General features: G+C 44.0%; 1 protein-coding gene across 20 annotated transcripts in view; it reads right to left on the bottom strand.

The window, feature by feature from the left end:
- Window positions 1–26,697, bottom strand: part of IGF2BP2 (insulin like growth factor 2 mRNA binding protein 2) — a 170,585-nt gene that overhangs the window by 46,397 nt on the left and 97,491 nt on the right. For 3 of the 20 annotated variants that reach the window (XM_086397983.1, XM_086397944.1, XM_086397903.1), the window contains exons 1-3: window positions 2,048–2,130; window positions 941–1,004; window positions 61–110 (exon numbers count right to left, since the gene is read on the bottom strand). The exons of 11 other annotated variants lie outside the window; for them this stretch is intronic. The gene's annotated coding sequence lies outside the window, so the exon portion shown is untranslated. Of the gene's footprint in view, window positions 1–60; window positions 111–940; window positions 1,005–2,047; window positions 2,131–26,697 lie in introns of those variants that run through there. 6 more of the 20 variants (XM_086397962.1, XM_086397973.1, XM_086397889.1 and 3 more) reach the window with 3 other exon arrangements.

Consider the following 26,697-nt stretch of genomic DNA (forward strand, 5'->3'; position numbering starts at 1 on the left):
GCCCCAGGAAATGCTCTAACTTTGGGCTCTTACCCTTCCACCCAAAATAATTTGTCACACCTGTAGTTTATATGTGTGCCAGGTCTGAGTCTTCAACACGCCCAGTCTTCCTTAAAAACAAGAGTAAACAAAGGCGGTAAGGAACATGAGTTTGATTTTTTAAAAATTTTAACTGAAAGCAGAATAAGACCTGCAGGTAAACCATCAATACAGACAAACAGGCTCTTTCCCCAAGGCTTTAGGATTCAGGAACTCAGCATTTCCCACTTTTATATTCAAGTAAGTCAAGTGTCTTACGTGCTTCTATTTTTTCTTCTCTACTCAGGCAAGAAGCTCAGCCTCTACAACATCCAGGAAAAGAATAATATCGCCCTACAACGCTCCTGTTTGGCCAGGGAACTGTCCACTTTGATGGATTCTATATTCTAGGTGATTGGTGACAACAGTAAAAACACAAGCAGACAATCAAATCTTAACTAAACAAAGAAACTTAAATGCAGCTCTAAGGCTCTTCAACATATAAGTGAAGCAGGATACTTTTTATGAATATGTTATTATCTTTGTGCTGTAGATGCCTAGAGGAAATAGAAAGCTCTGAGTGAATCTGAGATAAAACGAGATGTCCATTATTACAAATTTCAAGGACCTGTCAGGAATTATTTTGTATGGTAAAATCTATTGCTTAAAATAGCTGGGCAATCAGCTGGAGAAGTAAAATCATATTTAATTGTCAAGGTGTCTCTGTGATTTTGAAGAACCACCCCAAACCTCTGTGTGTGTGTGTAACGCCTGCTTGCATGTGAAGTGGATAATGCTGTAGTTTTTAGTTGGTAAATTAACCACAAGTCTGATCAACCACACTGGGAACTCTAGCACATGCCTTAACCATGCGGAGGGGCCACAGTAGAGAAGAAAGTTAACATATATTGTGGAAACTCACCTCACAGGATCTCAGATTCCATTTGAAAATTAGGTGAGCTAAGGATCAGAAGATCTCGGGAAAACTGTAGGCAAGAGAAGCAACAGAGGAAGCAAAAAGGATCCTATAAGAGTGCTTAGGGGGTTCAATGACAGATACTACCCAACGAGGTCCCATCTGTTTCCTAGCAATTTTGAGCTCCATCAGATGACACATGGTCCTCATCTTGGAAGGAATCCAAAGCACCATGGAATGTGCATTATCTAGAGGCAGGTGTGCTAACCGACTCCAAGGACAGCGGCGGCGCCAAGACTGAAACCACCAGCGCTCTCGGCCACGCCTCCTTCTCTAGTGCTCTGTCAGATTCCTCGGCATCCCCTGCCCTCATTAGTGTTTGAGGCACTTTATCTCCTTCCCATTCCTCATTAGTTCTGAAAGTTCTCCTTAAAACCTCTGGACATTTTGTACAAGGGACATCCTGTGCTAACTTGAACTAGGACCTAGGCTAGGAATGAATCAGGGAAGCAAATGAATCACCGGTGATAGCCATGTCCAATCTCCTACACAGCACTCAGCTGTCTTTTAAAGTAACCCCCACCCCAAACACACACACACACACAGGGCACAGGGCAAGATTTTAAAAAGTCAGTAGAACTGTTAAAGTCACTTTGTTACTAAATTATTAAGAACAATTGCCTCTGTCTCTATGGAATCTTAAAATAAACATAAGTTATTAGAAAACCAAAGGCTTTCAAAATAAAAACTGTTAAAAAGTGAAAAAGGCTTTGGGGTTTTTTTTGTTACGGAGAAAAAAACGTGATCAGAATAAAGTCCCTGTGAATATTAGCAGTATTATGGGCCAAATCATAAAAGGATTAAGTCAGGTATTTTTGTGGTGCTCTGTTGCAAAGGGTTTTGAGCCAGAACTGCAGTTACAAACCAGTAAATTCCCTTGGTCTATAAACTTATGTCCACAAAACCATAAACCCCCAAGTGGCCCAAATACACTCATGCTTCATGAGAATTCACAGAAAGGACCTCCTGAAAGTCCACTACTTGAAGGACACAGAAAAGAAATCAGGGACTATGATTAGCAATAGTTTGAGACCTTGTAACTTATTCATTTACCTCCCAAAGAGGCCTTGACTTTTCAAGAGGTTGCCAACACAATTCTAGACTTCCCCATTGAGAAAAACATCAAGGATTCTTCATTGTTCTTGAAAGAGGTAGAAGGAGAAAAGAAAAGAGTCAGTGCAATGATTAGATGATGATATGTTGGTGAGAAGACATGTCAGGCTGCTACTCCTGGGCAAGGAGTGAAGGAGTCCCCCTAGTGGGTCAGGTACAACCAGTACCACCTGCATTAAATGACCACTGAGTTTCACTCCACCAGCAGGGTTCTACAAACCTTTCAGGAAGATCAAAATCATCTTCTGTTAAAAGGAATCAGTATGCTTGACTGTGACTGAAACCGCCATATACTGTTCTGGTGAAGAAGATAATCACATTCCTCAGAGGCTCACTATTTTAGTTCTTTAAAAAGGAAGTCAATATCTAAAATCTCTTTTTTGATTCATATTCAGTTTTTGTAAAGGGGGCTTCTTTTACTGAGGTAGTGGTAAATAGAAATATTTGAACTGAAGGAAGACCAAAAATCTTACTTATTCAGAGAAAATACTTATTTTTCTTTATCAAAGACATCTTTAGTAAATTAAAGCAAAAGCAAGCAAGCAAACAAAAACAAAAACCGCAAACCAAAAAACTTGACATAGAAAAACTGTGACCAGTTTTATCAAAGTTTGTGTACAATTCCCTACAGATAATACCACCTTTCCCACCTACCAAACCACCTCATTAACTCATTTTGTGACGATACAGAGAAACAATTTTAGCTCTAGCTTTACCAGAATTTCTCCATGGGCTTCATGGAACATTTGCCCATTCTCCAAATTATATTATTTGATGAGTTTATTAATGTTTCAGAGATATACCCAACATGTTCATCACTGTTTTTAGCAGAAGCTTTCCCTTAAACCACCACTACTTATGCCGTGTGTGTGTGTGTGCGCGTGTGCTCAGTCGATTAGGTTGTGTCCCCATGGATCATCGTCCACCAGGCTCCTCTGTCCATGGAATTTTCCCAGGAAGAATACTGGAGTAGGTTGCCATGCCTTCCTCCAGTGGATCTTCCTGACCCAGGGATGAGACCCATGTCTCCTGTGTCTCCTGCATTGCAGGCAGATTCTTTACTGCTTGAGCCATGGGTGCTGAGCATTGCATTTAAGCCTCACCACTCCCCTGTGAAGTACAGATTGGTATCCTCATTTTCAGATAAGTAAACTGAGGTACTGAGGAATCCCTTGCTCAGTCTCACAGCTGGGGAGCAATATTTTTGACTATGGTCTATAAGTTTAAGTCTTTGTTCTTAAAATGTCACTCTGGTATTGTTAAACCACCAATAACAAAACTTACATTTCACGTATATATTTCAGTTCAACAAATCTTGGACAAGATGTGCCAACTCAAGCAAATCCTGGGAAAATGAGTCTTAGGAACAGATTTCTAGGTTCTCCCTCTCACTGTCCACCTCAAACTTCAATATAGTGGCTCATTCTTTGCTTCTTGAGCCTGGAAGGCTACAGTCTATGGGGTCCCAAAGAGTAGGACATGACTTAGCAATTGACTAAACAGCAGCAACAGCAGCTTTGCTTCTCAGAAGAATCTGCTGAATATAAATGCCCCCTAGAGAGGGCACTAAAAGTATTAACTATGGACTCCTTCACAGGATCAGCTGACCCCTGGTTGATAGCTCTCCTGGTGCAGGACTGGGAGCTGTGCACACCTGCAAGCCTAGTAGGCCTCTGCTCATTATCACCGGCCCCAGTCAGTGCTGTGCCGAACCTCACAGATAAGAGTTTGAGAACCCTCCCTGAAATATGGATTGCTGAATGGAATCTCAGAAGTAAAGGACATTCTTCACATGTGACCAAGTATAAACATGAATCTGGATTCAGGAAGATGAGATCTTGAGGGGTAAGACTGAGTGAAAGATCTCAAAGCCAGCTTATAGCTTTTCATGCAAGAAGTGAAAGAACTGTGCTGTGATGAATATTCCAGTTAACAAAACCAAGCTGTATTTCTAATGAAGTGATTAGTTACCCTTATAAGGCCCTCAATTTATTATCTGTAATTAAGAATAACTGGGTAAAACCAAATACTTACACATCATATTTAGAGCCCAGGTTAATATATATATATATATATATATATATATACACACCTGATGCAAGACAAATTACAATCTGCATGTATAAATGTTATCCTTGTGTGGCGCAGGGTAAATACAAAACCATCTTTATAAAGGCAAAGGGAGCCACATGCCTCATCACCAACACCTGTGCCATCCTTTCAGCATCTCTTCAATTCACTGTCAATTGATTTCCTGAGTTCTCCAAACAGCACTCAAATCTGTCCTCTTCCTTCCTTTACCTGCATCTTTTTTCCTGTGTCCATTTCCTGGAACAGAGCAGGTACTCAGCATCAGTGAATTCACCAGGAGCGTGTGTTGCTGACAGCTGGCTTCTTTTTCCTGGCCCTCTCCACCCCATAGTCTGTGTTCCAACTAGAAGAACAACATGTGATTCATGGAGACACTGACTGGTCTTCAACCAAGTCAATTTTCTCTCACTCTAGTCTATGCTTATCAGCCCAGGGCAACAGGCTGTTGACGGGAAAACACCAGGGAAGGTTGTTCCCGGCACAGTGGCCACTGCAAACCCTTCCTGTGATTGGACTAGAGTGACTCATATGGAGGTGGTGTCTCTTCCCTGAAGACAAGCACAATGGCGTGCCTTGACACACTGATGAGACAGTTTCACAACTAAAAAAAACTCAAGCCAGAAGCTGTGAGTCCTCAATGCCTGGGAATGAGTGATAAACCAACAGTCATTTTACTTCTGAAAAGAAGGAACTACTCACAGCAGTTATAATAGACTTTGATCTTATTCATTATGCTCAGGATGACTAAGAAAAATTCAGTGAATCTCTAATATAGCTCTAAATCCCAAGTAAGCAGAGAAAGGAGGGAAGGGTCCTCCCTTGTGAAGGAGCTTCTCCACACCGTGTACATCAATAGCATCCACCATCTCACACAAAAGGAACATGCCACCCATGCTGAGGGTTAGGTACCACGAGCAATCCATACCACCATACCCACATGTTCTGACTGGAAGTTAAATACTGGACATTTTATCTGACTTGGGGGAATAGGATGATTTCTAAGATTAAATAAAAAACTGTTTCATATTCATTTAACAGATGTTCACTAAGCATCTATTACTATAGCCAAACACTTGTTTTAGGTTCTGGGGTACAGTGGGGAAAAAAACAAAAATGCCCTTATTCCGCTTATATTCTAGGGACCAAACAAAGACAACACTGACCTCCTACCCTAGAACTCTCTAATTAATTTCAATAAAACATGTAGTTTACCATGTCTAATTGGTCCCTTGATCCAATTAAATCCTCAAGGAAAAAGGCCATTCCTGCCTTTTCCTCATCATATTCTTGGGTTTTAGCTAGACATGAACCCAATGTCCTTTAACGCCTGTTTCTGCACAGTATCCTTATACAGTACTTGCGGCTAGTAAAGAGCATCACACGATCCTTGTTTCTAAGCGCGTGGGGAAGTTAAAGCTGAGGCAGGAGTTTCTGTGCAGAACGGCAGTGGGACACAGGCGCTGCCACAAACGGGTGCCTTTCCTTCTCAGCCAGCACGGCCCCTTAGTACCTAATCCTTGAGATTTCTTCCCCTTCTCAAAGGGGAGCTCCGGAGAAAATAAGATCAGAGGGAAAGTTCTGTCTCAAAATTGGGAGGAGTCAGAAAAAACTTCTCACACAACACTAACAAAAAAATAAAATCAGTTCATAGCATACAAAGAATAACAAATCTGTGAAGGTCTTCAATATCTCATAAAGTGCTGATATAAAAAGGAAAATCATTAGCTCTTAGAGCTAGTATTACATGATTTAATATAGTGAAACTTTTAAAAGAACTTTAACAGCCAACTTTCTTTTATTTTTTTTTTAGGTCATGCCAAGCAGCTTATGGAATCGTAGCTCCTAGACCAGGGATTGAACTTGGGCCCTCAGCAGTGAAAGCACAGGGTCCTAACTACTGGACTGCAAGAGAATTCTCCTTTTAAAATTCATTTTTATTTTACTGTCAAACAGCTAACTTTAAAAACAGATGAATGAACTGGGAAAGATAGCATATAAATTCAGTTCAGTTCAGTCGCTCAGTCCTGTCCGACTCTTTGTGACTCCATGAATCGCAGCACACCAGGCCTCCCTGTCCATCACCAACTCCTGGAGTTCACCCAGACTCACGTCCATCGAGTCAGTGATGCCATCCAGCCATCTCATCCTCTGTCATCCCCTTCTCCTCCTTCCCTCAATCCCTCCCAGCATCAGAGTCTTTTCCAATGAGTCAACTCTTCGCATGACGTGGCCAAAGTACTGGAGTTTCAGCTGTAGCATCATTCCTTCCAAAGAAATCCCAGGGCTGATCTCCTTCAGAACGGACTGGTTGGATCTCCTTGCAGTCCAAGGGACTCTCAAGAGTCTTCTCCAACACCACAGTTCAAAAGCATCAATTCTTCGGCACTCAGCCTTCTTCACAGTCCAACTCTCACATCCATACATGACCACAGGAAAAACCATAGCCTTGACTAGACGAACCTTTGTTGGCAAAGTAATGTCTCTGCTTTTGAATATGCTATCTAGGTTGGTCATAACTTTACTTCCAAGGAGTAAGCGTCTTTTAATTTCATGGCTTCAGTCACCATCTGCAGTGATTTTGGAGCCCAAAAAATAAAGTCTGACACTGTTTCCACTGTTCCCCCATCTATTTCCCATGAAGTGATGGGACCAGACGCCACGATCTTCATTTTCTGAATGTTGAGCTTTAAGCCAACTTTTTCACTCTCCACTTTCACTTTCATCAAGAAGCTATTTAGTTCCTCTTCACTTTCGGCCATAAGGGTGGTGTCATCTGCATATCTGAGGTTATTGATATTTCTCCCGGCAATCTTGATTCCAGCTTGTGTTTCTTCCAGTCCAGCGTTTCTCATGATGTACTCTGCATATAAGTTAAATAACCAGGGTGACAATACACAGCCTTGACGTACTCCTTTTCCTATTTGGAACCAGTCTGTTGTTCCATGTCCACTTCTAACTGTTGCTTCCTGACCTGCATGCAAATTTCTCAAGAGGCAGGTCAGGTGGTCTGGTATTCCCATCTCTTGAAGAATTTTCCACAGTTTATTGTGATCCACACAGTCAAAGGCTTTGGCATAGTCAATAAAGCAGAAATAGATGTTTTTCTGGAACTCTCTTGCTTTTTCCATGATCCAGCGGATGTTGGCAACTTGATCTCTGGTTCCTCTGCCTTTTCTCAAACCAGCTTGAACATCAGGAAGTTCACAGTTCACATATTGCTGAAGCCTGGCTTGGAGAATTTTGAGCATTATTTTACTAGCATGTGAGATGAGTGCAGTTGTGCGGTAGTTTGAGCAGTCTTTGGCATTGCCTTTCTTTGGGATTGGAATGAAAAACTGACCTTTTCCAGTCCTGTGGCCACTGCTGAGTTTTCCAAATTTGCTGGCATATTGAGTGCAGCACTTTCACAGCATCTACTTTCAGGATTTGAAATAGCTCAACTGGAATTCCATCACCTCCACTAGCTTTGTTCGTAGTGATGCTTTCTAAGGCCCACTTGACTTCACATTCCAGGATGTCTGGCTCTAGGTCAGTGATCACACTACTCTTATTTTGAAAAGGATTCATTATCTTAATGAGGATTCACCTTAAGATCTCTTAACATCAATTCTGAAATAAGACAAACTAGTAGGGTGATAACTGCAAAAATATACAAATTTATAACCAGTTTTGAAAGACCAGACTTTTGCCTAGAGAAAAATTTCTAGTGTTGCTGACAGAAATGCAAGATTCCTTAGCTGTATCCTTCCCAAATTATGCACACCCTATCCCTACCCCCTGCAGATCCACAGCTCTGACAGGTGACAAGGACACAGCAGTCACTCAGGAAATCTGAGGAATGAATGAACGTGCACAACAGGGCTAACATCTCTGACACTTAAACAGAGAATTCTTTCCAGCTGCTGATTCACGTTCTCTTCTGAGTTCCCTGTCTCACAAAGATAGTAAACACAGCATCTGTCTCACTTGGTTCCAGACTTTTCATCACTTCCTCAAACCAGCATCATTATGGGTGGGTCCCAGCAGGACTCATCCATGGGAAACCGCCTGTAGCAGTCAACACCAGACACGAATAAAAGTGAACAGTCTGCCTGGCTCTGCAGGTGACCCTGGGAGGGCCTGCTCCCACAGCTCCAAGTTTCTTTTCCTCTCTCTTCTCCCTTCCCTGGAAGCAGTGCACAGTTGCCCCCTATGTCGACCCTGTTGCTTTCTTTGCTGGGAACTCAGTCTTCTACAGCGTGAGTGAGGAGGGAAGAGAGTTCAGTCCGTGCCCTCCCTCTAACTTCACGGAGTCCCAGCCTTCTTAGGACTGTGATCAGCGCCTGCCCTCTCTGCCCCTCTGTCCCTCACTGAATCCCAGGGAATTATGAGAAAGTGCTCCATAGACTGTGCTGCACCCTACACGTGAAGGCATTAGGCTGATGTTGACAGAAGCACAGCACCCTCAGATTCATTTCCCCAGTTTGGGTCCTGATGTGCCCAGGAGAGCCAGTGCCTGGTTCTCCTGAGAAATGTGAGTGGCTCTGACTTCACCTGATGAGTCACAACCAAATAACCAATCAGAAGGCGTCACAGAGAGCCAGCACTGAACTAGGAGAACTCTGAAGTGATGTCACCTGTGGATTCAGGCTCAAAAGGTCCCATTTCAGGAAAATTTTGGAAGCTAAGACATACAACTGGCAAACCGACGGATTATTCTTCTCCATTTAAAAGCACCTTGTTTATTGTGCTGAAGTACGAGTGCTTGTGTTCCTTGGTGGGAAATACAAAGTTTGTAATAGTTAAGCACAGATACTGGTGGAAATGCAAACAATTTTATTTACTAATGTCCATGAGGTCTTGATTTCTTTTTTTTTGGCTGCACCATACAGCATGTGGGATCTTAGTTTCCCAACCAGGGATCAAACTGGCACCCTCTACATCCCCGCGTGGGAAACTCAGAGTCTTAACCACTGGACCACCAGGGACATCCCCATGAGGCCTTGATTTCTTAGAGGAGAACAATGATTAAAGAAAAAATATAAATTTAAATATATTCCCTGGGTTGTCTAACCTAATAATTGCTCCCAGCTCTAGTAAAATATTTCATTGCTACCAAAGGCCACCATTATTTTGACACTGCAAGCAGCAGATGGAGATGTGCTGAGATGGCAACAGAAGACCACGGTTTGAATCCTGGCTCTGCCCTGGCAAGCTAACGGACAGATACTGGGCCAGTCACTGAACCTCTCTGGTTAATGCCTCAGACAGGAGGCAGGTGGGACAAGATTATAGGTAGACAAGCTTCTTTTCAAACCCAAGATTCATTTATTTTGGCAGCAAAACAAAACTATCACAAAGAGAAGGGAATGAGCAGAAAGAAGTGTCTCCTTGGGCTACAAACAGACACTGAATTTTAAAAAAACCATCCCAATAAATCTTGCATTTTGTTTGCATCACAATTTTTAACAACCCAATAGATAAGTTAGCTGAATCTCCACAGTATTTTATAAACAGAATGGCTTACAATCCAAAAAAGTGGATCTGTGACTCTACCTGTATCACAACCCACCCCTACAAGCCACAGTTTATCCCGTTTCTTCTCTTTTCTACCTTATTGTAGAAAGCCTTATGTTTGTATTTTCACTAGTACCAGGATTACTCTTGTATAATCTCTGGTGTCTGGATTTTGAAGGTACAATGTTATTTCCTGAAATTTACTATGAAGGTATAGTGTTATTTCCTAAAATTTACTATGAATTTGCCAATATCTGTTGGATCACAGAAAAAGCAAGAGAGTTCCAGAAAAACATCTATTTCTGCTTTATTGACTATGCCAAAGCCTTTGACTGTGTGGATCACAATAAACTGTGGAAAATTCTTCAAGAGATGGGAATACCAGACCACCTGACCTGCCTCTTGAGAACCCTATATGTAGGTCAGGAAGCAACAGTTAGAAGTGGACATGGAACAACAGACTGGTTCCAAATAGGAAAAGGAGTACGTCAAGGCTGTGTATTGTCACCCTGGTTATTTAACTTATATGCAGAGTACATCATGAGAAACGCTGGACTGGAAGAAACACAAGCTGGAATCAAGATTGCCGGGAGAAATATCAATAACCTCAGATATGCAGATGACACCACCCTTATGGCCGAAAGTGAAGAGGAACTAAATAGCCTCTTGATGAAAGTGAAAGTGGAGAGTGAAAAATTTGGCTTAAAGCTCAACATTCAGAAAATGAAGATCATGGCATCCGGTCCCATCACTTCATGGGAAATAGATGGGGAAACAGTGGAAACAGTGTCAGACTTTATCTTTCTGGGCTCCAAAATCACTGCAGATGGTGACTGCAGCCATGAAATTAAAAGACGCTTACTCCTTGGAAGTAAAGTTATGACCAACCTAGATAGCATATTCAAAAGCAGAGACATTACTTTGCCAACAAAGGTTCGTCTAGTCAAGGCTATGGTTTTTCCTGTGGTCATGTATGGATGTGAGAGTTGGACTGTGAAGAAGGCTGAGTGCCGAAGAATTGATGCTTTTGAACTGTGGTGTTGGAGAAGACTCTTGAGAGTCCCTTGGACTGCAAGGAGATCCAATCAGTCCGTTCTGAAGGAGATCAGCCCTGGGATTTCTTTGGAAGGAATGATGCTACAGCTGAAACTCCAGTACTTTGGCCACGTCATGTGAAGAGTTGACTCATTGGAAAAGACCCTGATGCTAGGAAAGATTGGGGGCAGGAGGAGAAGGGGACGACAGAGGATGAGATGGCTGGATGGCATCACTGACTCGATGGACGTGAGTCTCAGTGAACTCCGGGAGTTGGTGATGGACAGGGAGGCTTGACGTGCTGCGATTCATGGGGTCGCAAAGAGTTGGACAGGACTGAGCGACTGAACTGAACATCATGTGAAATGTCAGGATGGATGAAGCACAAGCTGGAATCAAGATTGCTGGGATAAATATCAATAACCTCAGATATGCAGATGACACCACCCTTATGACAGAAAGCGAAGAGGAACTGAAGAGCCTCTTGATGAAAGTGAAAGAGGAGAGTGAAAAGCTGGCTCAACATTCAGAAAACTAAGATCATGGCATCTGGTCCCATCACTTCATGGCAAGTAGATGGGGAAACAATGGAAGCAGTGACAGACTTTATTTTCTTGGGCTCCAAAATCATTGCAGATGGTGACTGCAGCCATGAAGTTAAAAGACGCTTGCTCCTTAGAAGAAAAGCTATGACCAACCTAAATAGCATATTAAGAAGCAGACACATTACTTTTCTGACAAAGGTCCATCTAGTCAAAGCTATGGTTTTTCCAGTAGTCATATATGGATATGACAGTTGGATCATAAAGAAAGGTGAGTGCTGAAGAACTGATGCTTTTGAACTGTGGTGTTGGAAAAGACTTTGAGAGTCCTTTGGACTGAAAGGGGATCAAACCATTCAATTCTAAAGGAAATCAGTCCTGAATATTCATTGGAAGGACTGATGCTGAAGCTGAAGCTCCAATACTTTGGCCACCTGATGTGAAGAACTGACTCCTTGGAAAAGACCCTGATGCTGGGAGGGACTGGGGGCAGGAGGAGAAGAGGACAACAGGGGATGAGATGGTCAGATGGCATCACCGACTCGATGGACATGAGTTTGAGCAAGCTCCAGGAGTTGGTGGTGGACAGGGAGGCCTGGCGTGCTGCAGTCTATGGGGCTGCAAAAGTTGGAGACTACTGAGCGACTGAACTGACTATGAATGGAGTGTGAAAGTGTTAGTTGCTCAGTCGTGTCTGACTCTTTGTGACCCAAGAAATGTAGCCCCCCAGGCTCCTCTGTATGTGGGATTCTCCAGGCAACAATACTGGAGTGGGTTGCTCTTTCCTTCTCCAGGGGATCCTCGTGACCCAGGGATTGAACCCAGGTGTCCTGAATTGCAGATGATTCTTCACCATCTGAGCTACCAGGGAATGAATGGAGTGTAGGGCACAGCTAAGTAGGAGCTTGTCCGTTTCCTATAGATGTATATAGGTCTGTGAATGAGGAGACTATAATTGCCTCCAAGGAATTCCACTGATGTTATAAGCCACCAGATCAAAGCTCATGTTTCTACTACACAGAAACAGAGCTCTGGCTCATAATTCAGATTCTGGTTAATTAGTATCGTACTGATATTCTGCTCATTATCGCAGCTTTGATCTAGACAGCTGTGAAAGCCTATATTCATATTTTTAAAGTAACACACTTTAGCAGCAGGTGAGAGAAAATTAAGACAAGGTACATGTATTGGAAAAGCAGCAGTGTTAGCTTGATTTAAAGAAAATACCACTAGATAATTGTCCAAGGCTCTTTCCAACTCCAATGGTCTAGGCAACAAGTGAGTCAGATTTCAAAGGCAAAGGGGACAGGTTGGGGTGATCTATGGTGAGACGTCAGGATGAAAAGTGTTTATATTACATGAGGCTTTTCCTGGTGAGTTTTATATAGTGATTCTGTAGACCTCAGCAAATCTGGACACATATCTATCACTCAACTAGTTGAAAACAAACTACGTTTTTAGAAATAAGTATGACACAGTTCAAAAGGTACCAAAGCAGAAAAAACATAGTAGAAAAATTTATCCTTCAGGCCTCTAGTTCTGACAGTTTTAAAAAATCACTCCATAGTATTCTATACAAAAGCATATATGTATACAGTAGAACGTTGAACACTGCGGAGTTAAGAGCACTTACCACACCACCCCACCCACTCTAACGCAGCTGAAAATCTGCCTATAATTTTTTATTCCCACCAAACTTCTATAGCCTACTGCTGACCAGAAGCCTTACTAATAACATAAACACATATTTTGTGTATGTATATTTTATGCATTCATGACATACCTTTTTCTTAAACTTTTTTGTATTTCTAGGATATACAGTTCATCTGTGAGGTTTCTTTTTTCAAATTGTCCCAAATCTCCTAAAAATTTTCCAATATACTTATTGAAAAAAATCCACACAGAAGTGAACCCACGCAATTCACATCTGTGTTGTTCAAGGGTCAACGGTGTATTCTTTTTACCCTGAAACAAATTATTAGTACTCTGAATATGTTTTTTTCACTTGGAGATTGTGTCATATCCATACTTGGAGCTGTTCTTTTTGATAGCCGTGTAACACTGAACTTTAAGACTATATCATAATTTATTCAACTGGTCTCCTATTGATGGACACAAAATGTTTCTAACCTTTTGCTCTTTCCAAAAAACCAAAAATGTTGTAGCGAATAACCTATCTAATTTTATACAAGTGTGATGTATCTTCGAAGATAAGCTCCTGAAAGTGGAGGGCTGTTCATTTGTAATGTCTACACACAAATGCAACGTTGTTTCTTCACACATGAAAACACAGCTATCTCATTTTTTATTTCTGCCCTTTCACAGGTGAAAAATACTGTCTTTTTCTGCATTTTAATTATGAATGAAGTTGACTGTTGGAAACTCCATAGAATTCATCCCTGCTCTTCACTGATATTCTGACAGGGGACTCCTGATTTGATTAAATTCATTAACTTCATTTATTCAGCAGACCCTCCCTGAGCATTTACTGTGTTGGACACCAGAAAGACAGGTGAAAGGCCTCCTCCCCACCATGAGGAACTCACCATCTGGTGGGCGGATAGTCAGTATGCCCTGCACACTGCTGCTAAGAGACATGCCTGTGGCTTGTTGGACGTGCCGAGTGGCTGGACAGACAGGAGGACCGGGCAGGGCCCCGGGGAAGGTGTTGCCTCAGCTGCATCCTGAGCAGTTAAGAGGCAGGAGACAAAGGGGAGGGAGAGCGCAGAGGGGTCTGGAGGGCCTTTCAAATCAAGGGAATGAGGGGCACAAGGGCAGGGCAACAAGGACTCTTGGTCTGAGAGGAGCAGAGAATGCTTCCAGGGACCATGAAGGGGATAAACCTTTTGCCACGACCCAGAAGCTGGAAGATAATGTAAACAGAGCCATCAGCATTAACTTTCTCTTCAGAAGCTATTTTCTTCCTAACTGACTCCCTTCCTTGGAGAAGACAGCCCTGTGGCCCTGAGAATTTGGGTGCAAGTATGATCCCATCCTTTCTTCTAGCTGTGTGCAGCCCACCACCAGAGCAGCCTATTGATAATTCCTCACTTCCCTTTGACATGGGGCTGCCAGATACACTTAACCAACAAATTAAGTGCCTCTAGCTGAAAATAAAAGCATCTTGCCAACCACCATGATAATATTCTTCTGCTTCCAGCAGGTATTTACCATACCTCTTGAGAGTGTAACGAACAGATCTATTAAATATATTAGGAGTGTTTTAGGTTAGTTAGTGGAAGGTATGATTAAATACCACAATTGATTTTTTAAGTGAACACATTAGAGCTTCTATTTTTTAAATTCATATGAATAATGTCTCCATCACAGTTAGACTACTTATTCTAATGATTCCTCTGCCCAATATTTTTTTACTTCTTTTATTAATATTTTCTACAACATCTATCCAATAAACACTGACAACTGAGTTGCCTTAGTCTGTAGTGCAATCTTACAAATATGCTGAGTAAGAATCTCCCTCTTTTCCTTCCGTATCGTCCTCTTATACTTAACAGAAAACAAAACTCAGAGGCCTCTCCTCTGCCTCTTCTAATAGCAAAGAGCACAGCTCTCTGGGGAGTAGGCTGCCTTAGTTTTAATGCCAGGCCTGCTGGGTTGGCCACCATATACCCATGTCACCAACCCATCCTTATCAGGGGCTTACCTCCCACTTTGTTTTTGAGGGTGGTGGTAGAGAGGAACAGTGCAGCGGGAACATCACCCTCGGCTGCTCAAGCTCCCTTGGTCTGGTTAAGGAGGGGGTATTTACTCAGGATCATGGTGGCGCACAGGGAAGCCAACCCCATCTGTGTTGGCTGATCATCAGAATGGGGACAAAGGGATATTCTTCATTTCTGAGTCATGTCTGGTTAACATTAGGTGCTAGGCTCAAACTTTCACCTTAACTGAGGGGCAGCTGCCCAAGTGGGCGAGGTTAGTGCTCCTGTGGCCCTGGGCTAGTGTCTTCTTCACTGCATTTATCACAACCCGCCATTTACATCTCTGCTGCCAGTCAGACTCTGCCCACTGTGCTGTGTTCATCCTACTATCCAGCACTTTTCTCTTCAAGGGATGATTATACACAAGTGAATAGACAGCAGGCACGGTTGCCCTTTAAGCCCGTGTAATCAGGCCTGTCATTTCAACTCACTATGGTCAGGTCACGTCATCTGAATGCAAAAGGGCTGCTCTGTCTCTGACCAGGATTCTTGCAACCCTTTGATGGCCATCCCTTGTGGCTCAGCTGGTCAAGAATCTGCCTGTAGAGCAGGAGACCTGGGTTCGATCCCTGGGTTGGGAAGATCCCCTGAGAAGGGAAACGCTACCCACTTCAGTATTCTGGCCTAGAGAATTCCATGGACTGTACAGTCCATGGCGTCACAAAGAGTCAGACATGACTGAGTAACTTTCACTTTTGATGGCCATGGGGCTCTCAGAGGGAGCTCATTCCTGGGTGCTTGAGACCCAGTCTATTGGGTGCTTGAGACCCAGTCATGGGCAGAAAGTTAGACTAGGCATTAGGATTGCTGAGTGTGGGGGCCACCACCTAGATATGTTACTGTGGCAAGTTATGTCATTTCTCTGGAGACTGATGGCCTCTTTCTACAGTCCTCCTCAGCAGAGTAGAGATGCCTCTTATTCTCATAGAAAAGTATACAAGAACTAAGTTGTCCAAGCAAAAAAAAAAAAAGACTTGGAAGAATTTCTGTGTTGCGAGTACTGTGAGAAAAGGACTCAGAAAAGTCTTAGAAATCTTCACTCAGTGACACAGATAGATAGACTTTAATCTGTGAGCCAAGAAAAATGGTTTGTAAAGGCTAGAAGAAAAGAACCCCATGGCTAAGAACTTGTAAAAACATCTACAACAAACAAGAGTTCTAAGGGAAAGACTATGAATCAGCAGGATCACAGGAGGTGGAGAGGGAGCTGAAATGGCAGAGAGCTAACCAGCTAAAGGGCAAACGGTGCAGAATGCCACTGCAGGAGGTGGCACAGGAATCCTGGCGGCACCTGGAGTCAACAGAGGACAAGCAGACACATCTTCATCCCAGGCCTGACCGATGGGGACAGCCTAGCCTACTAGGCTGGTATTTTCTGGATGGGAAGTAGGTGCTAATGAGATTCCTTAGTTTATAAAGCCAAAAACTCCACTCTTGGGAGGCAGAGGAGAGAAGGAAATGAGAATGAACAGGAATGACATTTTCCACATTTTTCATTCCCTTCACAGACAGGTTTGCACAAGCTGCAAATGCAAAGGGGAACGTAGACAGGAGCCCACCATCACGGTCTCTGCCCCCCAGGGAAAGCGCAAGTGTTAGTTGCTCAGATCTTGTCTTACTCTTTGCAACCCCGGACTGCAGCCCACCAGACTCTTCTGTCCATGGGATTCTCCAGGCAAGAATACTGGAGTGGGTGGCCATTTCCTCCTCCAGGGGATCTTTCCAACCCAGGAACAGAACCCGGGTCTCCCACATTGCAGGCAGATTCTTTACCATATGAGACACCAGGGGAGCCCCAAAGTGAGGAAGGCAGGTCAATAAAACCCACCACCCAACGTACTGCCAATGACAAAACTGGTGCAGACCTTACCATCACAAAGCATTTTACACACGTCATCTCATTTAATTCTGACGCTGGTCAGTGAGCCAGAAGAGAACTTAAGCAACTTGCCTGAGGTCACTCAGCTGTGATGCAATAGGACCCATTACAGAAATTTCACTGGTACTTTTGTAAGAACTGTAAGAAGGAGTCTGAATTTACAGGGGTCCCAAGGACAACAGTGCCCATTCCAGGGACAAGTCTGATGTTAGGTGCTTTACCAATATCACTCCAGTGCCTAAAAGAGCCCCACACTGGTGCCCAGCCAGGCCCAGAAAGGCAATACCTGACTTCTAATGAATGAAGCTGGGATTTCTACTTTGCAGTTGAGGAATCTAAGGTGAAGTCAGGAATATGAACACAGGTCTGTCTGATGCCCAAGTGATTAGTCCTTTCATCTTGGCAGTTTTTAGGTGGGATACGAGACACAGAGTTCCATGTCTGCAGGAGGTGAGCAAATACAGCAATAAAAGCAATGCATCACATTTCATTTATTTTCTAAATTTCATTTTATATCAAGGAAAAACTCTCAGTCTGAGGCTGGAAGTTTTTAACGCCTCTCCAATACTAATCCTCCTGCTTCTTAAAAAATGTGTTAGGCTCTGAACCTTTCAACAAGCAACAGTCGCTAGAATTTAAAAACACCACATTGTTTTCAGTATACTGCAATTTTATTTTGTGTTTTTGTTTTTTGACCATTCTGTGTAGCATGTGGCATCTTCAAACCCATGCCCCCTGTACTGGGAGCATGGAGTCTTAACCACAGGACCACTGAGGAAGTCCTGTCAGTATATTTCATTTTTATGGTTACTTTCTATTTACTGCAAATGGTACTGTTTTTTCAAGTATATAAATAATACAAAGTTTAAGAGTAAACTTTGTTGTTGCTGCTGTTTCAATCACTCAGTCATGCCTCACGCTTTTCGATGTCATGGACTGTGGCCCTCCAGGCTTCTCTGTCCAGTGGACTTCCCAGGCAAGAATGCTGGAGTGGGTTGCCATTTCCTTCTCCAGGGATCTTTCTAACCCAGGAATTGAACCTGTATCTGCATTGGCAGGAAGATTCTTTACCACTGAGTTACCTGGGAAGCCCAAAGTAAACTTTTAGGTTACGTTTTTTCTAAGGGAGACTACTTCAAAAGAACATTAAGTAGTTAACAGTGCAGAGGGTAGAGCCAGCGGCAGAAGACATGAAGGCAGGACACAAATGGCTAGGTTTCGGGAAGCGCTGCTCTGTGTTATCCCAGCCTCTGAACACAAGTGCTTCCACCCCATTGTGAATCAGCGCTCCTTTGTGGGTAAAGTAAATGTGACAAGAATGTTCCTGGAGCCTTAACTCAGGCTTCAGGACTCCCAGCTGCGCATGTCCCAGACATGATCTCCCACACGAGCTACACTAGTGAGTATCACATATTCAGGCTGGCAGACAGTTTTATGAACAGGTGTCAGGAGTGGCTATTAACAAGCAGGGGTGTTTGACTAGGGCAGGGGTCAGCAAATATGCCTGGTGGGCTACACATCCAGCCCAAAGCTTATTTTTGTTAAGTAAAGTTTTATTGAGACTCCAGTTTGGTTATATACTGTCTATGGCTACTTTTCCACTAGAATGGCAGAGTTGAGAAGTTGTGACAGAGACCACACAGACCACAAAACTTAATATATTTACTATCCTGATCTTTATCCACCCCCCGCAAAAAATACTGCCCACTGAACTACAAGTGCCAGGGTAACACCAGAGATAATGGTCTTGCATCTTTTGAAGTCAAGAGCCACCCTTATGGGGAGCTATTCTGGGTCTCCCAGTCCTTTGAAACTTATTGGCCTTTGAAGCTTAAGGGAGCCATGTTCTTGGGAAACCAGGGTTTCCAGTCATGCCTTGCAGGTGGTATCAATGTGGACCATGATAGGATTGTGATGGTCAGATGAGCTTGGGTGGGGAGAGGAAATAACAGACTGTGTTTGGTTAAGGGAAAAACAGGGCATATCTCCTGGGGGGGGACTGATGAATACTAAGTTGGAACAACTGCAGAGGTCTTATTTTTTAATAGGGCAAGGAGTTTGTGCTAACAGAGTAGGCTATGGGAGATAACTGCAGGCATTTGAGCAGGGCAGTCGTTCATAATTCCACTTATTCATGAGGCAGAGATAGTGGGGTCTGACAAAGCTCTACAAAACTATAAGATACTACCTATCTTTGACTAACAATAGTATAAAAGACAAATAGATGGGCTTTACTAGAATAAAGTATTTTAAAAGTGGCTGTCGCTAGTGGTCTAAGAATTCGCTGCAGCTACAGGCTCAACACCACCTATGCCAGCCCTTCTTTCACGTGTTTCCCCTCAACCGCACAGACAGTTCTACAGGTTAGGAAGAAAGAAGGCAGGAATGATCTTGAAGTGACCAAGAGTGCTAACTCGGTGAAGGCTGGAGTATAAAGAAAGGAGGTTTAAGTTTTTTGTTTTTTTTTTTACTTTTGCTGTGTTAAGTTTCAGTTGTAGCACACAGAGTCCAAAGTGTGCATGCTCAGTAACTGTGGCGTGTGGGTTTAGCTGGCCCATGGCATGTCGGATCTTAGTTTTCTGACCAGGGACTGAACCTGAGTCCCCTGCACTGGAAGGAAGATTCTTAACCACTGGACCACCAGGTAAGTCCCAGAAGTGAGCTTTGATAGAGACCAATTCAAATGAGAGGAGTAAGATGTACTGGATCCCAGGGCCACTGATATATACGTAAAGGTAGTGGTGCAGGCGGGGGGCAATGTATAGTTTTTGTTAATTTCCATGCTATGCTATGCTATGCTAAGTCACTTCAGTCATGTCCAACTCTGTGTGACCCCATAGACGGTAGCCTACCAGGCTCCCCGTCCCTGGGATTCTCCAGGCAAGAACACTGGAGTGGGTTGCCATTTCCTTCTCCAATGCATGAAAGTGAAAAGTGAAAGTGAAGTCGCTCAGTCGTGTCCGACTCTTAGCGACCCCATGGACTGCAGCCTACCAGGCTCCTCCATCCGTGGGACTTTCCAGGCAAGAGTACTGGAGTGGGGTGCCATTGCCTACCCTCACCATAGCTAATTTAAATCTACTAAGTGATGTCACCAAACAAAAGCTGCCAAGAGATGCACACAGTTGGTCCTCCAGCAACCACTGGGAGCCAAGCATGTTGCTCCAAGCAGCTCTGACCTGGACAATGCGGGAGGTGCTGACAGGTCACTCTGATGTCCCGCTGCTGCAGCCACTCCTCCCATCCAGTTACCAAGGGGCCGAGACCTCACAGCCGACGTTCTCAAAAGGTTCTGGAAGAACCTCAGTTTCAGATTTCAGAACAACTTCATTCTGCAGATAAGAAAACTGAGGCTCAGAGCTTTAGAACTGCTCACCTGGGGCTACATGGCAGGGCTGGGGCTGTACTTTGTACAACCAAAAACAATTTCTGAAACCAAACAGAGTGTAACTGTAGTGTGAAAAGGTAGTCCGCAAACGGTCAAGCCACATCAAAGTGCAGCTGATACAGGGCTAGTAAATTACTCCAAGGACAGTCTGGGCAAAGGAGAAGAAAGGTCACCAGGAAAGCATCGAAACGTGTGTGTGTGTGTATCTGTGTGTGTGTCCGTGTGACCGTGACGGTGTATGTGTGTGTGTACAGGACCATGCCCACGTGCACATGTGAATCGGGAGATATCACAAAGCACTACCCATTGTCATCTCCTGTGTACTGTCAACAGAACAAGATGCCCCAGGCATCTTGTGAAATAACAAAAAATTAGTGTGTGAATTTTAGCCAGTTAATGTCACACATTAAGAGGAAAATTCATATGCTTTTCTCCTTTCAAGTAAGTTTTTTTCCTCTCCTTATTTATTTATATTTCTTGGCCACAGCATGCAGCCTGTGGGGCCTTAGCTCCCCGACCAAGGATTGAACCCACGCCCTTGGCAGTGAAAGCATACCACTGGACCACCAGGGAACTCCCCTGAATTTTGTTTTTAGGGTTAAAACCTTTCATTTTGCTACATGCTCACCCTAGCAAACTTTATTGGCAATCAACTCCTCTAAAAACTAGTTTCCTTCAGACCAATAACATGCTGCTGATCAACCGAGACCTCAAGCAAGTCTCTCGTGCACCTGTCTTCCTCCTTTCTGCCCCCTACCACCTCACTTCACCTGGAAAGACATGAACACCCACCAAGCAAGTTCCCTCTGACATCAGGACCCACAGACCCAGGGGGAAGTTCGCCCATGTTAGCTTTTCCCTGACTGCTCCTGCTTACAAAGAATGCTCCTTTGGCAAGTCAGGGCAGCCTTGTGGTCTGTCTGTGAGGCGCTTTTCTTCTGGGCGGCAGATAATGTCTTCTATTTACCAACCGTTCACTCTGCCTCCTTGGCAGCCTCTGGAAACTTCCATGTGGCAGTGTTTCAATCCCATTTTGTTGGGGGTGAAACTGAGGCACAAGAAGACACTGTTAGGACATACTACAGGAGCACAACACCAGATGAAAGCTTTGTGGCTTATTTTTAAAAACGAAAATGACGCCAACAAGAACGGAATCACACCTTTTAGACAGCACTGCCTTTCTTCACACCTCCTTCACCAGCCAACTGTGAAGTGAACCTCTGCTGAGGGGCAACACTGGCAAATTTAAGCTTTCGATTTTGTCATTCTGCGCTTTCTGGAGGAGGGAGAGTGAGCTCAGAAATAGGTGACAGAGTGGGAGAGTGGAGACAGGGAAGTAAAGTGAGAGGCTTGTATGATCCAGGCTGAGATAATTAAACTAAGAAGAATCAACCTGGTGGAAGCTGCATGGAGACTCCAGAAATGACCCTCAGCTGTGCTCATAGCTCACTGCAAGACCACAGGAGTGACCTCGGGTCTGGCAGGTAGAAAACTCAGACTGTGTAATTACATAAATACACACACAGATACATAAACACATATACACATGTTTACATACATATACATAAAAATATATATACATTATTATATTTAATTATGTAATTATAATTGAGTTACAAGAACCTACTATGTTAGGATGTTTTCAAGATCAGACCTCGTTATATGGGAAAACTGTTAGCTATAAAAATTGTTTCATCTTGCCCCCAAAGGGATATGGCACTCTGTCTTTCTTTTGCTAATTAAGAGTTGAAAATTGTTGAAATGTTTCTTGTTGGCTAAACTGGAGAGAAGGCAATAAAATCCAGTGGAGACTTTGAGAATTAGGATCCATTGAGGTTTATGTGGGAAGGAGAAAGGCTTTATGGACTGTGGCCATGTTTATGATTCCATCAAATCTAGTCAGCCACAGCCTACCACCAGGGCATAGTCAAAATTGTGCAAATAACCAAATTTCTATCCCAAATGATAACGTTGGGTCATATTTTCAATAGATAGAATTCACTGCTTAGCTCCATGGCAGTCTATATTCCAAAGCTTATCAGTGAAAATTATCTTCACATGGTATTAGTACTGGGCAGGTCCTTAAGGAAACCCCTTCATCTCATAAATAGAGGACGCTGCATTCCAGAGAAGTGATTTGTCCAACGTTTTCTGGATGAGAAGCCACATCTTCTGCGTCTCAAGATCCCTAAGTCTTCTTCCCACCCTCATGTCTCTGTTGGCAGCATCCAACTCAGTCAACGCATTAACAGACATAAAAAGCACTGCTGTTCCAGGCAGCACGCCAGCCTCCTGAGGAGGATCTGAGGGTCTTTGATATGCCCAACTCTTAACAGGCACCAAGGGCTCCAAGATGAATGACGCACAGTTTCTTCCCGGCTGGAGCTCCCGGACTTGCAAGGGTAACATGGAACTAAACAGCAGACAAATACAGAGTGGGACAAAAACCATTCCAGAAGAATGTACGAGAAACTGTGGGAGCTCAGAGGAGGGGCCAAAATCTGCCTTGAGGATGGTGGGTAGGAACCCGAGCTGAAAAGGCTGAAAAGAGAGTCAGCACCATCAGGTAGAGAAGGGGGACCAATGACATCCACCCTGCAGAGAACGTTGCATAAGTGAGGGTGGGAGGCAGCCCAGGTAAGCATGTTCAGGCCAGACAACCCCAGGGAAGCCAGAGGAGCCAAATCCAGAAAGAAGCCGAACTACGCAAAGACAAACATCTGTGACTGTAAGCAAGGCTGCAGTGAGTATTAGGTCCAAGCAGACCTGGGCTGGAGCTGAGGAATCCTGAGTGGGTGCTGGAACCAGATAGGAACCAACAGATCAGAAGAAAATAGAAGATGAAGAGGGCCTCCCTGGGAGCCCAGCCCAAGCCTGCAGAGGCAGACAGAGAGTCATGAGATCACCCCCTTGGCTTGTCCTGTCCACTGGGGCCATCTGACATCTGAGCACCAAACTGGCTGGAGTCATTGGCTAATGAGACTCTGGCTTCCTTGAGTTGTGAGCCCTCCAGGATGGAACTGGACAAGTGGGGAGGTCAGAGTCTAAACTGAATCTCATTCCTGGCAAGGTTTCTTAATTCCTATCCTCTTTTCCCTCTCTCCCTCCATCTGGGCACCCTGATAGAAGTGGAGATAGGACAGCCTGGAGGTTAAGACTGGCAACGCAGGTTCTGCATTCAAACCCCACCTGGGTGACCCTTGACAAAGCTGCGTTAAGCTTCTTGATTCAGTTCCCTCATCTACAGTCATAATTGTTAGATTAGAGGAGAACACATAGGAAGTCGTTTGACACCTAGGAAGTGTCCTGTAAATGGCAGGTGCTCTCGTATTTAAAAGGTAAGTGGGCTACTATAAATAAAACAGGTGTGACAAGCAACAAGGACTTATAGTATAGTACAGGGAATTATATTCAGTATCTTATAATAACCTATAACAGAATATAATCTGAAAAGTAACTGAATCACTTTGGTGTACACCTGAGACACAGTACTGCACATGGACTATACTTCAATTTAAAACAACCAGGTAAGCTGGGCCCTCTTTTAAAGGAATTCCCATAGCAGGCTAGACTTTGTGATAGATTCCATTTTTCAAAGATGACAGCAACAAAATCACTCACATGCTTTTCTTACGATGTGATTCCCTCCTCCCACAAGATACGGGGTTCTACATTCCCTTCCCGTGAATCCAGACAGGCTCATGGCCACAATGAAAGGACAGTGTATGGCTTCTGAAGCTGGATCACACTCTGCCTCTCTTAGGAATGCACGCTCTTGGAACCCAGCCACCATACAGTAAGGACGCACAAGCAACCACATGGACAGACCACCATTCCAGCTGACAGCTCCAGCTGAGGTCCCAGGAGACAGCGGCATCACATCGCTGAAGATGTGACCAAGTAAGCCCTCAGATGTCAAGTCACTCCAACCTTTGAACCTTCCCAGCAGAGGCCCCAGACATCACACAGCAGAGACAAAGCCAACTCATTGAGCCCTTTCCAAATTTCTGACCCACAGAATCTACGAACCTAAAACAGTGGTGGCTGTTTTATGCCACTTAGTTTGGGTTTGCTACATGGCAACAGATAATCACAACGATTGTTTTAAGGCAACAGGCGCCCATGGAAAATTTATGAGTGATGAAAAGGCAAGACAAAGGTTTCCAGAAAATTAACCTGACTGTAGTGAGTTGAGATTGGTGGCAGGGAGCCCTAGTAGGAGACCAATGATACAATATAGCAGGCTTTAAGGGCTTCCCTTAGAGAATAGCCCAATGGGTTAACCACTAAGCCATCATCCCTGGTGGCTCAGCGGGACAGAATCCGCCTGCAATGCAGTAGATGTGGGTTCAATCCCTGAGTCAGGAGAAGGAAATGGCAACCCACTCTAGTATTTTTGCCTGGGAAATCCCATGGACAAGGAGCCTGGTGGGCTATAGTCCATGGGGTTGCAAAAAAGTAGAACACAACTTAGTGGCTCAACAACATAATGCAAATCTGAATATTGTGTGTCGGGGGGTGTTTATAGGAAACATTAAATGTGAGGGTTCAAGGAAAGAGATTCCAAGGTTGGAACTAATGGTGGAACCTCTAACAGAATTAGGCTAATCCAGAAGGGGGCTAATTTTTTTCCTGGTGGGCAGAAATATACTGAATCTGCCTGATGTTAGGATAATCAAAGAGGAAGTACCAAGCATGAAGTTAGAAATTTAGGGCTAGAAGTTGAACACTAGCTTTGGTGAAAATCTTTAAGAGAGATGAGAATTATCTCCGAGATTATGCCGAGAATCGGTCTTATCCTCAGCCTGTGTTTAGAGGAGTGAGAGATGACTGGGATCAGGTTTGGTCAGTCACAGAGGCAGGATCCTGGAGGTGGAACATCACAACCACACTTTGGAAAGGTGTGATGACTGCTGATGCCAGATGCAGAGAGGGAGTCAAAGGGACAAAATAGTGAGGGAAAAAGTGGGAACCGAAAAGGAAATTAGGAAGGGACCCAGAGTCAGGGGACAGCATCTCTGCTCCAACCAGACGTGGAATCAGGCGCACACAGTGAGGACCGAAACGGCCTGAGCTTGAGTCAGATGCACACACTGAAGACCGAAACGACACGAGCTTGCTCAGCGCGTCAGAAAGATAATTTCCTGTGAGTGTGCAAGGGAAATGGATGGGGACTGTCAAAATGAGACGGTGAGGTGCACAGTTCTAAGGGTATAAAGTGGGTACTGGAGCACCTCCACAACCTCACAAAGGTAAAGCAGAGATTAGATTACCGTAACACTTTTGAGTCCCCTGGCATCACGCATCTGACACCTATCTTTCAGCCTTTCAGAGGAACTGTTCTTAGCATTTGTTGAACTCCACAACATTCCTGCAAGGTAGATATTATCACTGGGTGAGGAAACAAAGGCCACACAGCAAGTCAAAAGCGGAGGCAAGATGAGAACAGGACCTGCCTTCCGTGTGGGGAAGGCCAGTTAGCTGGCTTCCTTTTGTGTCAGTAATAGGTTCTTTGATCTGTAACACGGAAGACGCTTGTTTCTGGGGAGGTTGTAAAAATAGATTCATTAACAACCATAAGGTACTCTGAAACTCACAGAGGGGGATATAGGGAAAAAAAAGTGCAGCCACCCAGATTCTAGAAACAATAAAAGAAATTCCAGGGACAGTGGGGATTCTAAGAACTTTGAGGGAGATCTGGGCACTGAGGAAGTCAGTGTGGCAGTAACCAGGAGGGAACGGCTGCATAGGGAGGAACCTTGGAGTGGTGGCCCTGCACCGGCTGCTCCTCACACATCTTTCTTCTGCCTTTTCACTTCGGGCAGACGTAGCATGAGAGTGACTGGACTCGACTGAGACTCTTGGCCTCACAGACAGAGTAGCTGGGAGACTCCCAGGCTGAGCTGTTGAACAAACGGGCATGGTTTCCCAGGTGGCTCCGTGGTCAAGAATCTGCCTGCCAATGCAGGAGACGCAGGTCCAATCCCTGGGCTGGGAAGATCTCCTGTAGAAGGAAATGACTACCCACTCCAGCGTTCTCGCCTAGAAATCCTATGGACAGAGGAGGCTGATGGGCTACAGTCCATGAGGTCACAAAAGAGCTGGACACAACTTAGCAACAACAACAAGAACATGGAGCAGAGGGGTTCTCAATCAGAGCACCCCAGGGGTTCTCGATCAGAGCACCCCAGGGGTCCACAGACGCAGCAAAGAGGAGGGGTTATGGTTTTGTGAATTGTTACTTGAAATCTCTGGATGAGAAGCAGCATCACAGCTCTTCCAGTACCACATCTAACTTTTCCTAAAAACTTGAGTTTCCTAATAAAAGTAAAAAAGCAATGATGACATGGCTTGACTAGTAGTTAAGTCCTTATTCTAAATGAACAGTGACGGAATTCAAGATAACTGAAGGGGAAGGTAAGAGATATTTACTGAGTGCC

Source organism: Bos grunniens, chromosome 1 (assembly GCF_055505025.1).
Source record: "Bos grunniens cultivar Pamir isolate PY7600 chromosome 1, Bosgru_T2T1.0, whole genome shotgun sequence".
Classification (NCBI taxonomy): Eukaryota; Metazoa; Chordata; class Mammalia; order Artiodactyla; family Bovidae; genus Bos; species Bos grunniens.